Genomic DNA, 14181 nt, shown 5'->3' with positions numbered 1-14181 from the left:
AGAAGTGACAATATAAAATTGCGAAAATTTAAAATTAATGAAATAAAAATCGTAAAAATAAAACAATTAGGTAAATTACAAGTTGCGAAATTAAAAAACAAAATCAAAATAGAAAAAGCGAATCTAAAAACCTGAAACAATGAAAAAATGCAAAAATTTTAAATTGGTAAAACAAAAAAAAATGCGAATGCAAAAAAAGGAAAAATAAAAAATTACTAGAATGCACAAAAAATACATAAATAAAATGTTGCGAAAGGAATTCTGAAACTGAAAAAAACATGCGAAAAGTGGAAATCAAGAACTTCGAAAATTTTGAGACGGACCAGCCTAGAAAATCTCGAAAATAAGAAAAATAGAGAACAATAAAAAATCATGAAAATATGAAAGTGAATTTGAAAATTCACATTGAAATGAATGTGAATTTTCAAAAAATCAAAAAAATTAAAATAAAAACAAATGGAATAAAAAAAGCCGGAAAAAAAATGCTAAATTGGTAAAAAGTGACAATATAAAATTGGGACACATTGAAATTTCTAAAGCAATACTCACAAGAAAGAAATAATTGTGTGAATAACAAATTGGAAAAATTTGAAAAAAATCGCGATAAAAAAACGAAACTAAAATCATGAAACATTAAAACATGTGATAATTCTAAATTGTTAGAATAAAATCAAATCAATCAAATTCAAATCAAAAATCGAATCAAAATAGCACAAATGAAAACCTTATTGGTAAAATAATCAAAAAAATGCAGCAAAAAGTTGCTAAATTGGTGACAAGTGTCAATATAAAAACATGAAAATTTATAATTTCTACTATAAAAAACACAAAAATTAAACAATTGGGTAAATAACAATATGCAGAAATAAAAAAAAACTATATAAAAAAGTGAAACTAAAAATCTGAAGCATTAGAAAAATGGGAAATTCTAAATTACTAAAATAAAAAAAAATCGAAAATAAAAAAGAGCAAAAAAAATGAAAATTAAGAAAACAAAGGTAAGAAAATGTGAAGCTAAAAAAAACCAGAATGAAAAATTAGGTAAATGTAAAGTAGTGAGAATAAAAAACACGTGTAAAGAAAAAAAAATAAATTTCACTTATTTAAATATTTGCAATGTTGGAGCAACAATTGGAGCGCAATGCTTCAATTGCTCATTGAAATCCGAATATTAAATCCGTTGCTTTAGAAATCCGAATATTAAAAAACTCAAAAATAAATTTGCAGAAATAAAAAAGTGCAAAGCTCAAAAACAAATCTCAAAATTAAAAATTGCAAATATAAAAGCGTTAAAAGTTAAAAGTCGCGAAAATGACAACGAAACATAAAAATTTGCAGAATTCCAAAAGTGAGAAATTTCAAGTTTGCAAAACTAGAAATTGAGTGAGTATGAAATTGAAAAAAAAAATATTAAAAATCGAGAAAATAAAAAAAATGCAAAACTATAAAGTTGTGAAAATTTATAAATTGCACAAAAAACAGCAAAAATAAAAAGTTGCCTGAATAAAAAGAACAAACATGAATACAAAGGAAAAATTTAAAAATAGCGAGAGTGTAAAAAATGCGAAATTGTCAAACCAAAATCAACAATTTAGAAAAAGGAAAATCGGGAAAATTAAGAAATTCAAGATAGCAAAAATGTTAAATCGCGAAACTTAAAAGAAAAATGAAAATGCGAAAACAACGTGTAAATATAAAGTTAAGGAAATAAAAGACCAAAAACTGCAAATTTCGAAAATAAAACAGTTTTTCAATGTCTGAAATTTGTAAATCTCGTTATTGCGAAAAAAAACAAAAATAGGCAAAGTCAGAAAATCGTCCAAAAAAAAAGCAACAAATATGGAACAAATAGTTAGGGAAATCAACAAATGCAAAAGTATGGAAATGCAAAAATTTCGAAAATCAACAATTGCGATAATTTTAGTCGTTAAAAATTGCAAGAAATCTAACTTGCGATTGTAGGAAAATTCGAAAATTGAAAATCGGAAATGAATAAAATATACAATAAAAAGTAGCGAAGATAACAACAATTGAATAGTAATCAACTCAAATTAAAAATGACCAGATTGAAAAAATGCAAAAATAATTAACATCCGCAAAAAATCGTGCAATATGAAAACAAAAACTTGATGTTCTGAAAATTCCGAAGTAGAAATAATGCAAAAATAAAAATTGCGGAAGCAAGAAAATCGCCGAACAAAAAAAAGCACAAAAATTTGAAATTGTATGATTGAACAATTACAAAAAAAAAATCTTTAACATTAAATTGTGAAAATGAAAAAAAAAATGAAAATATAAAATGCTAAATTAAAAATGACAAAACTATAAAATTTTTAAAAATGACATAAACGGAAACAGAAAAAAAGAAAATACAAAAATAAATTAAATCAAAACTTGAACAACTTAAAAATTGTGAAAACACAAAAATACAAAATATTATATATTGAATCAAAAAATTAAAATAGCAAAAAAAAAACATAAAAGAACAAAAATTGTACATTGCGAAAATAAAAAAAATGCAAATATTCGAAATTGCATAAAAACTAAAATTTGAGAAAATTATAAATTGTGATAATCGAAGACTTTTAAAAATAAACAGGTGTGAAAAAATATGCAAATTAGAATGCTACAAAAACAAAAACCACTCAAACGAAAAAATACGCAAATATAAGGTTACGTAAATAAGCACAAATGGTAACACTAAAATTTAAATTGCAAAAAATAAAAAAAAATAAAATTTAAAAAAAACGATGGAAAAATCCGAAGCTAAACAAAAGCCAACATAAAAAATTGTTGAATTATTAAACTTATTAAATTACATTTATGTAAGGTAGTGGAAATAGAAAAACGACGTTAAAATAAAACATATGATATTGCAAAAAAATCAAAATAGCGAAATTATAAAAGCAAAATTAACAATTGGGAAAAACTTTAATTTAAGAAATTCAAGATGGTGAGAATTTAAAATGGCGAAAATAATAAAAAAAAAGGAAAATTAAAAATCGACAAAAACACGCACGAATATATAGCTGCGAAAATAAAACAATTTTGTGAAATTTTATCTAAAATTCTAAAATTTCATGATCACGAAAATAAGAAAAAAAAACGAAAAAATTAAAAGAAAAATGGGCAAAATCAGGAAATTGAGAATAAACTGAGAAAAAATACTGGAATTATAAGTTGAAAGAAATGTGAAAGTATAAAAATGCAAAAAATTAAAAATTGGGGAAATCGAAAATTGAGGAAATTTGGAAGCGCAAAAAATTCCTCAATTAAAAATTGCAAAAATCGCAATAGTAGAAAAATGCTGAAATTTAAAACTGAAAATTTCAAAAAATCAAATATGAAAAATTGCGAAGGCTCAAAAATCGAATAATAAAATAGTCAAAATAAAAAATCGTTACATTAAAAAAAAATGCAAAAAGAATTAAACATCCGAAAAAAAACGTGCAATTTAAAAACAAACTCGATATTCTGAAAATTCCAAAATAAAAATAAAGCAAAAATAAAAGTTGCAGAAATAAAAAAATTCTTGAACGAAAAGAAAAAAATGCAAACATTTCAAGTGGCATTAATAAACGACAACGAAAATACGGAAAAATTTTGAATATATGAAATTGCCTCAAAAACATCCGAGGATAAAACATTGCGAAATTCCAAAATTACAAAAGTCTAAAAACATAAAATTTAAAAAAAATGCGAAAATAAAATAAAATGTGGAAACAAACATTTAAAAAAAACATAATAATTTGTTAAAACACAAAAAAACATGCTGAATTGAAATTCTGGAATTGCAAAAAAAAACAATAAAAATGCAGAAATTGAATATTGCAAAGTTATAAAAAATGTCAAAATACGAAATTGGAAAAAAAAAATTAATTGCGATAATCGAGAAATTGTAATAATGAACAAGTGTTGAAAAATTATAGGAGGTTGTGTCCAAGATATGACCGCGTTGTTAACGTAGAACTACGCTGTTATATTATATAAGTCGCTTGTTTATACCTTCGGATATTATTCTATAATGCTGTGAAATTTTAGAAACAACTGCTTAGTAGAATAATCTCTGAAATGATTTTTTTCATTGTAGAATCAGTTGACGATAATTGATTGATGATTCATTCTTGCCCTCGCCAAACAATCTTATGTCGCAATTTATTTCATGTCAATCCATTGAAAATTTACCTCGAAGGCTATTCCGGTAGCCTTTTTCGAAATTGACATAGACTCGGCTACAGTCGATTATATACATGTTGCACCAGCAGCATTATTCCATATCTCATAACTACATCAATATATCTTTGGCACCGCATGTAAACAACAACAATGACAACACTTGCAAGTATCAAATATCATGCTACATGTTATTTAGTATTGCCTCAAAGGAATCGCACCTCTAGATATCGTTCGTACAAACTAAGCGTAAACCAAGCGCCAAACAAGCGTTCACCATAGCATGCATACAGAGCCACACATTGGTGGCTTGAAACTACTAGCAATATAAACATTTCTCATCATTTTGCGCTATTCTCAATAGAAACGCTTCTGTTAATATTACTGGCCTCGAAAAGAGTTGCATTACTTTCTCATGCTCGAGAGAAGCGCAGCTGTCACCCTTAGTGGAGGAAGTTTTGCTACTGGTAAGCGAAACCTTATCACATACAAAATTCCAGAACATTTACTTTCTTACCTCGAAAACAGTAGCAATGCTTCATTATGATCAATATTAGCGCAAATGCAGTCCTAGTTGAAGGCAGTTTTGCGACTGGCACGCGAACCCAAATAACTTATAACATTCCAGTAAGACATTCAAGATACTTGATATTCCCAAATAATTTTTTGGTGCACAACCTTAACGTCTGCTTCGCCATAACGTCAGTTTAATGCATTGATGCATTCTCAAAGGCACCAACAAAGCCCTTATGAAGACGGAAAATAAACAATGTTAACTGCTTGGAAAAAGACTGAATTATGCCACACAGCTTGTACTATGCTGTAACACCCATCGATGTGAATTCGCTGATGAGTTTGTCAAGAGCGACCGCCTTCACCACCAGCGGGGAGAGCTTGATTTTGGTTGCTGCCTGGGCGTTTACATTTTCGACCGACGCGCCGAAATCGCCTACTTCGCTGTTGTTCGGTGTCACATTTGCGAAGGCTCGGTTCAGTGCGAGCGCTTTTCACTGCACCAACACCGCGTGCATCATTAGATGACGCTTACCTCGAAATTTTATTGCCCCTGGCAATGCGTTCGTTTTCTGCAGGGCTCGAGCCTGCCTTCCTCTTCTTCTTGCTCATCACGCACTACGCGAAGCGTCCAATTTATGACGCGGAAAGAAGAACACACGATACGAATAACGCGAAAAACGAACAGAAAAATCAAACGACGATTTCCAAGTTGGATTACCACTGGTGGGGTCCAATCTTAGATCGAAGCGCAGCGAAAGCAAAGTGAACTGGATTACTCAACAGTCCGATGCCGAATGAAAGTTTGCCTCAGCGAGATCCACTGTTTATACTCTAGGCAAGTATTCCCCTTCATTCTTCTTCTTTTCCTTTGTTCACGGAGACTTTAAATCCTACGATTTCCCCTCCGTTGGTCGTCGATAAGTTGCTCGTTATTGATAGCTCTGTTCGGGAAAGCACTCAAATGGACAGAACAAATGTATGGGAAAATAGAAACACTTGAAGTTTTCATGAATTTTAACCATTTACTAACCAGGGGATTCTATTGTATGGCATATTAAACAAATCTTACGGAATTTTCGATTCGTTTAGTATGTAAATCGCCAAAATCCGTTCGCGGCAAAATTAGTTATTAACGCTAACTTTATTTCATAAAAACGTGACCTGTTTTCTGATTTGACACCCTTAATGAAAGACGTAGTTCTACGTCAAAAAAATTCAAAAATTAAAAGCTACTAAAAAAATATAAAAATGCACAATTCCGAAATTTCGAAAATAAAAACCAATTAAATGAAAAAAAAATAACACATATTTAGTTGTCAAAATTTGCACAAATGCACAAAAATAGAAAATTGATTGCAAAAATCAAAAAATGGAAAAAATTAAAAAAAGGAAAAATTCTAAAGTAAAAAAGGAAAAATGCAAAAAAAAATCGAAAATAAAAAAGCTCGAATAAGAAATGTGAAAATTCAACAATATATGAAAAAAAAACATTGCGAAATTTCAAAATTTAGAAAACATAGAATTTAGAATATGAAGAAGGCCACAAAACATACGTAGATCGTAGATAGGTAATGCTGATAAAAATACAAAAATTGTTAAGAAAAAATTTCAAGTAAAAATGCGAAAATTCACACTCCTATACTCGCGAGAAAAATTGTAATTTGTGTACTCTGGACTGTGCGCGTCTCTGTGCTATTGCTATTGTCTATTTTCAGGCGTTATTGGTATTCATTCGAAAAAAAACTATAATTGAGTGGAAAAACTCCAGAAAATATTTTTTTCTCTAACTTCATCCCTTTACAATAGTCATTTAATTCAGCCACCTCATTGATGCTCGGTTTGTTAGTAATTGTAAAAATAACAAAAAATACGAAAGTTGAAAATTAGAAAATACAAAAACTATTAATTTAAAGATTTACAAATTCAAAAAATTCATAAAACTAAGTTCTAGAAAACTGAAATTCAGAAATTTTAAATTCCTGACAATTGAAAGAAAAGGTGAGAGTACAAAGAAAATAGAATTTAGGAAATTTAAACATTTTGACAGTTGAAATTTTCAAATTTCTTCAATTGAAATTTTAGAATAGTAGTGAAAGAAAAAAATAAAATTCTGAAAATTGAATTTAAGAATATTTAAATCCGGGAATGTGAATATTCGTTAAGCAGATTGATAAAACAGAACTCCAGTGAGGGTCGGTTCCGTACGCAGGGAAAATCAATTTCCTTTTCACCTCACATCAAACAGTCAAAAGCCAACAGCATGTTTGACCCCTTCAAACCCAATCATAATGCCTCTAAATTTGCCCTGCTTCAACTTGGTCTTCCTCGGGGCAAGTCAACGACCACCGGCGGGTAAATTCGCATAATTTTCAGCAAACCTATCAACACTAATCGCGAGCTTCATCAATCAGTTCTCCGAGCGCCCCTACCCCTCTCTCGAGGAAAGGGAACCACACCTTTTTATTAGTTTGGCACCGAGTGCCCTATCTCCCTTCGGTGTGAGCTCGATTGGCTAGCTATATCTCAGCGCGTGATCTATCGCCAACCAGGCAACCAATCAACCGAAGCCATTGAACCCATTGCGCGCTGAATTATTGTTCTCAAAGCACTCCAAAGCACCAGCATAATCGACCGGGATGCTGCGGGCAGCGGTGGTCCTTGAGCCCTTGAGATTAATTACCGCCGATTTGAAACTCCCCATGACACTGAGAGAGCGCGAGACCTAAAAATGTTATTATTTATCACCTATTTTATCTGCGGCAAGTCGGTGCTGTCGCCGCGTGGATGCTGTGGTGGTCACTTGGGAGCTACGAAAGCCTTTGTGAGCCACCACTGCTACTGCCATTTGCCGCCGCCGCCGTTCGATTGTATCCGTAAACATTTATCACCTAGCCCTCTAGGTGGTAACCGCGGCGACACTGAAAAAGTGTTAACATATACACACATTCGTCCAGAATTGCCTGCAAAAACGGCCGCGGCGAGGGCTCGCGAGTGAGAGTTTGCAGCTGCAGCAGCAGCCCGACAATGTCGCCAAACAGTGTCAGCTGAAATTGGAAACTGTCCTTTTTCCAATTACCGTAAATCAAACGCGATCACCAGTGATGGAGAGGAAGGAGGGATAGGCTTGGTGACGATGGACGGGAAGAACACAGATGGAGTCTACTCATTAGATTCTAGAAGCGACTCCATATTCGGAGTCGCTTGTGCGCGCGCTTTATGAGCATTGCACCAAAATTGAACCGTTAAATGTAAACAGCGAAACAAGTACTCCACAGCGAGACAGTCCAAATATACCATTGGATCAATCTCGTGTAAAGTTGGGAAAATATCAGTTACAATTGTGTTAAGCTGTGAATTTCAAAATTAATTAAATCCAACTTATGGAAATTGAACATAAAGTTAATAAAACTAAAAAAAAGGAAAAAAAAAAACAAGTTAATATAATATATACAAATTTAAACTGAATGTTAAAAAAATCAGTTAACATTCCATTAGAATTGAGTCACAAGTAGGGGATAACCCTCGTGTAAGAGGTACTGGAGGGAAAAGAAGTTTGTGTCATACTTTTCGGGGTTTTCGAGATTTTGAATTTCAACAATTTTGAACTGCTACAGTTTCAAATTTTTGCAGTTCGAAATTTTTAATCTTGCTTTGTTTATTTTCCGCATTTTTTCAATTTTCCAAATTTTTCATTTTCGACTTTTTCATTTTTACAATTTTGTGTACCCGAAATTATTATTTGCATTTCGTTGTTTTTAATTTTCACAATTTTTAATTCTTCCAGTTCTTTCCATTTTCTAATTTTTATATTTTTAAATTTTTATATTATATTATAATTATAATTTGCAAGTTTCACAATTCTTATTTTTCAAATGTTTTTATCCTTGTAATTTTCATTTTCATATTTTTTTTATTCACAATGTTTTCGAAATTTAATTTTTTTTTGTTATTTTCCATCTGGGCACTTTCAATTTATGCCATTCCATTTTTTTTTTGTGTATTTTACGATTTCAGTTTTCGCAATTATTAATTTTCTGCATTTGCAAATTTTATTTCCTCGAAGTTTTGATTTTTCAAATTTAATAAAATGCAATTTTTTATTTCTTTGAATTTTTGAACTTTCGCAATTTTCAAATGATTACAATTTTCATCTGGAAGAACGTTGATTTTCAACATTTTCAGTTTTTATTTTTAGAAAGTTTTCATTACTTTTCAAAAGTATTGTTTTTCACCATTTAAAATCTTCGTACTTTTTTAATATTCGCAGTTTAAATTTTAGCAAGTTTTTCAGATTTCTGCAATTTTGTATTTTCGCAAATTTTGTTTGAAAGTTTTTGTTTTCTATTTTCACAATTTATTATTTTCAATTTCCAATCTCCCCAATTTATATTTTTACAGTTGTTAAATTTTGCGTTTTTTGATTTTCACAATTTTTATTTTTTTTTAATTCATGTTTTTCATTTTCTGTTCTGCTCTGTTAATTTTTCGAATGTTTCTATTTTCGATATTTTCAATGTTCACCATATTTAATTTTCAACTTCAGCCAATTTTAAAATTTTTGAATTTTAGAAAACTCACACTTTTTTATTTTTGCATTTTTAAGTTTTTGTAATTTTGAAATTTGTGACTTTTGTAGTTTTTACGATATTTAATAATTGCAAAATAAAAAAAAAGTGTGATTTATTTTGTCAAAAATTCGTAATTTTTCATTATCCCAATTTTCCATTTTTAAATTTTTAAATTTTTAAATTTTTAAATTTTTAAAATTTTTAAATTTTTAAATTTTTAAACTTTTAAAGTTTTAAATTTTAAAATTTTTCAATTTTTCAATTTTTCAATTTTTAAATTTTTAAATTTTTAAATTTTTAAATTTTTAAATTTTTAAATTTTTAAATTTTTAAATTTTTAAATTTTTAAATTTTTAAATTTTTAAATTTTTCAATTTTTCAATTTTTCAATTTTTCAATTTTTCAATTTTTCAATTTTTCAATTTTTCAATTTTTCAATTTTTCAATTTTTCAATTTTTCAATTTTTCAATTTTTCAATTTTTCAATTTTTTCAATTTTCTATGTTCAATTTTTTGTTTCAATGTTCAATATTGCAATTTTTGAATTTTTGAGTTTTTTTATTTTTTGGTTATTTAATTTTTCAATTCCTTAAATTTGAATTTTTCAATTTTGTATATTCAATTATTGAATTTCCAAAAAAATCATTTTCAGTTTTTCAATTTTTAATTTCTCAATTTTCCAAAATTCGTGAAATTCTTGAAATTTTACAATTTTTAAAATTTTTAATATTCTTAAATTTTAACTTTATTATTTAACTTATTCATAATTTTAAAATTTTAAAAATTTTAAATATATTAATTTTTTAAATTACTAAATTTCTAAATTTTGTTATTTTGTAATTTTGCTATTTTTATTTCATCAGTTTTTGAATTTTTTAGTTTTCAATTACGTAATTTTCAAAATTAATTTTTTAGTTTTCAATTTTTTATTTCCTTTAATTTCAAAATGAAAATTATTAGAATTCTTAAAATTTTTAATTTTTTGTAATTTTTGAAAAACTTTAAATTCTTAAAATTCTTAAGATTCTTAAAATTCTCAAAATTCTTAAAATTCTTAAAATTCTTAAAATTTTTAAAATTCTTAAAATTCTTAAAATTCTTAAAATTCTAAAAATTCTTAAAATTCTTCAAATTTTTAAAATTTTTAAAATTTTTAAAATTTTTAAAATTTTTAAAATTTTTAAAATTTTTAAAATTTTTAAAATTTTTAAAATTTTTAAAATTCTTAAAATTCTTAAAATTCTTAAAATTCTTAAAATTCTTAAAATTCTTAAAATTCTTAAAATTCTTAAAATTCTTAAAAATCTTAAAATTCTTAAAATTCTTAAAATTCTTAAAATTCTTAAACTTTTTAAAATTCTTAAAATTCTTAAAAATTTTCAAATCCTTAAAATTTTTAAAATTCTTAAAATTCTTAAAATTCTTAAAATTCTTAAAATTCTTAAAATTCTTAAAATTCTTAAAATTCTTAAAATTCTTAAAATTCTTAAAATTCTTAAAATTCTTAAAATTTGTAAAATTCTTAAAATTCTTAAAATTCTTAAAATTCTTAAAATTCTTAAAATTCTTAAAATTCTTAAAATTCTTAAAATTCTTAAAATTTTTAAAATTCATAAATTTTTCGAAATTTTTAAAATGTTTAAAAAAATTTAAATTTCTTTCAATTCTTTCAATTTCTCGAATTTATAAAATTCTAAATTGAAGAATTTATATATTTAATTATTTACACGAAAATGAAAAATGAAAATTACAAAATACAAAAAAGTGCACGATAACTGCATTTAGTTGCGAACATTCAAAATACATGTCTTTTTAATAATTAAATAATTGAAATTAAAATACAATAAAACTAAAAAATTCAAAATTGCAAAAAATGTTAAACATGCGAAAGTGAAAATCGCAGAATTTTGAAAAATGCACAGATATAGAGGTGCTAAAATAAAGAAAAAAGATAAAAATCTAAATTGTCAAAATAAAAACAAACCGGAGATTAAAAAAAATTAATAAAGATCATGCAGAAATAAAAAATGTGAAAGAATAGCCAATTTATAAATCATCAATATAGAAAAAAAATTCAATTGCGAGCAAAAAATTAAAAAAAAACACCAAAACAACAATAACGAAAATAGAAAATTATAAATTGAGAAGTTCTGGATCACGAAAATTTAAAATGGCGTCAATCAAAAATTGAAAAACATTATAGAGTGCGGGGATTGGAATTGAAAATTGAAATAATTTAGCGAATCTGAAATTACAGAAAACAAATAGAATGTTTAGAAAATTAAAAATCGAGAAAATGAACAATAAATAAAATTATTTATATAAATTAATTAAAATAAATAACCACTAAAATTTAAAAATTCAATAAAATGAAAATTTCGCAAAAATACAAGTTTAGAAAACCGGAAATTTGTGAAATAATTTTTTTTTAAAAATAGATTCAAATATTTCAGAATTCAGAAAATTTAAAATTTCAAATCCAGAAAATTTTAAATTCTGAAAAATGAAAATTCAATCAAAATAAAATTCAAAGGATTTGTTTGTTCGAAGTTTGCTAAATTGAAAATTCTGAATATTGAATTTGAAAAAAATCAGTAAAAAAAATATTTAGATTTTTATCTTTTTTCTATATTTCAGCACCTCTATATCTGTGCATTTTCAAAATTCTTCGATTTTAATTTTCGCATTTTTTTAAGATTTAACATTTATTGAAATATTGAATTTTTTAGTTTCATTTTATTTTAACTTCAATTATGTAAGTAACATGTCTTCTTGAATATTCAAAACTAAATGCAGTTATCGCGCACTTTTTTGTATTCTGTGATTTTTATTTTTCATTTTCGTGTAAATTATTAAATTTGTAAATTCTTCAATTGAGAATAATATAAATTTGAGAAATTGAAAGAATTTAAAGAAATTTAAAGAATTTTAAACATTTTTAAAATTCCAAATCTTAAGAATTTTTCGAATTTTTAGGTTTTAAAATTTTGTATTATTCTAAATTTCAACTTTTGTTGAAATAGTAAAATTGTTCAATTGAAAATTCAGAATATTGAATTTAAAAAAATTAGTGAAAAAAAAATAGAAAATTGAAAATTCAGCAAAGTTGAAATTTAGAATAATACAAAATTTTAAAACCTAAAAATTTGAAAAAATGAAAACTCTGAAAATTAAAAATTTAAAAAACAAGAATGTTTAGGTAATTTAAAATTTTAGAAATTGAATATTTCAACAATAGAAAATTCAGAAAACTAGAAACTTAAAATACAAATTCAAAACATTGTTTTTTCGAACTTACAAATCAACGAATATACGAATTTACGAACGGATTAACGAATATTCGAATTCACGAAATAACGAATTTGAAAATTTTATAACGAAAGAAATCGAATAAAATTTTTAAAAAATTTTGAAAATTTTAAAATTTATAAAAATGTTGATAATTTGAATAATATTGTAAATTTTGAGTTTTTAAAAATATTAAAAAAAAATTCTGAGAACTTTGAACTTTTTTTTCTAAGTTGTGAATTTTCAAAACTTTGCGCATTTCGATAATTTTGAGAATATTGAGAATTTCGAGTAATTTCAATATTTTTTATTTTCTTCATTCTCCAAAAATAGGAGATTTTACAAAAAAAATAATAATAAATTTTATTTGAAATACAGAGAAACAATAAAACTGTTATAAACTGATAGATCTATGAATATCAGGGGTTACACATCAATTGAATACAGGCTACCCAAAATCAAAATCAATATGGCGTCATTTGTTTACCAACACATCATTTGCGAGGATGGAAATCGTTGAAATCACGGAGATAGTAAAAATAAAGAAAAATGCGCTGCTTTATTTGTAACTGCATGAGCGATTTTCATATTTCGGTTTCACCTGGAGGTGTTCACATTTAACATGGAGTTTAAAGTTAGTTAGCCACTATTCGACTATATAACCGGACCGAGTTGTAAACAACAGTAATTGACAGAACCAAAATGTCAGTGAACCGCAGCAATATTGGGTACACTAGTAATAAGAGGGAATTGACGTTTTAGTCATACCCCTGATGAATATTGATGCGTTTGCAATCTTTGCACAGGTTACTGTTTCGGGTTTGGCATAAAAGTGGTTCTGTCAATTACATTAGTCGTGGTATTCAATGCGGGTAGGAATTCACCCTGTATTAAAATTGCCATTCCCTGTGCGCATAGCCACAGCAATTATCCAACCATTATGACAGCTCGAGACCACTGTGAGGGGGTTAATTTTCGCAAGAAACCCACTCATCGGTCATCACAGTGGGGATTTCGCAGAGCAATTTTCGCCCCAGTGGGGGGGGGGGCGGAATAGCGCGCGCATTCGTCGCGTACCCGCCCCGAACATCTGACAGCACTAGATCGATCGATCGGTCGGTCGCCCATTTCCTTGTGAGACGTGTGAAAATTACCCACAGAGCGAGGATCGCATCTAGCTTTAAAATGACCATATCTGTGATGAAATATGTAACTGCGGATTGCTTAGCGGTGCGTGATCACGCAATCTAGTTCACACAGTACACACAGCCTACGTTGTTTTCCGTGCCGCGATCGTGGCACAGCTCTTCTGCACTCCTAGAAGGTGTTAAATTATCGAGATACCTTTCGCAGAGCCTCCTACGAGCGCGCGAACGCATGGTAGCATCAAATATTTTCAATCTACGGTGGCTCATTAAGGAAACCTCCACCGAGGGGACCTCGACGCAATCGTAAATCCCGCCCCTAATGGTCGATAAATTACTGCATTTATAATAAATATCCACATATTTCTCCGGTTGATTTCCATACCCTCGGAGAGAACGGTTCTATTCAAAGCCGGCGTACAATCGGCCATTAGTCGGCGAGGAATGTCGCGGACGCGGAGGTATTGAACACATTTTTTTCGAAAGACACA

General features: G+C 27.7%; 2 protein-coding genes across 4 annotated transcripts in view; one reads left to right on the top strand and one right to left on the bottom strand.

Annotated features, from left to right (window-relative positions):
• LOC129779273 (bumetanide-sensitive sodium-(potassium)-chloride cotransporter-like) overlaps nt 1-14181 on the bottom strand; it is a 359165-nt gene that overhangs the window by 181730 nt on the left and 163254 nt on the right. The gene's annotated exons all lie outside the window — the stretch shown is intronic.
• LOC129779248 (cadherin-86C) overlaps nt 1-14181 on the top strand; it is a 468683-nt gene that overhangs the window by 396202 nt on the left and 58300 nt on the right. The gene's annotated exons all lie outside the window — the stretch shown is intronic.

This window comes from Toxorhynchites rutilus, chromosome 1, assembly GCF_029784135.1.
Source record: "Toxorhynchites rutilus septentrionalis strain SRP chromosome 1, ASM2978413v1, whole genome shotgun sequence".
In the NCBI taxonomy this organism is placed as follows: domain Eukaryota; kingdom Metazoa; phylum Arthropoda; class Insecta; order Diptera; family Culicidae; genus Toxorhynchites; species Toxorhynchites rutilus.
Note: the sequence above shows the minus strand (reverse complement) of the source record. Positions and strands in the feature narration are given on the sequence as shown.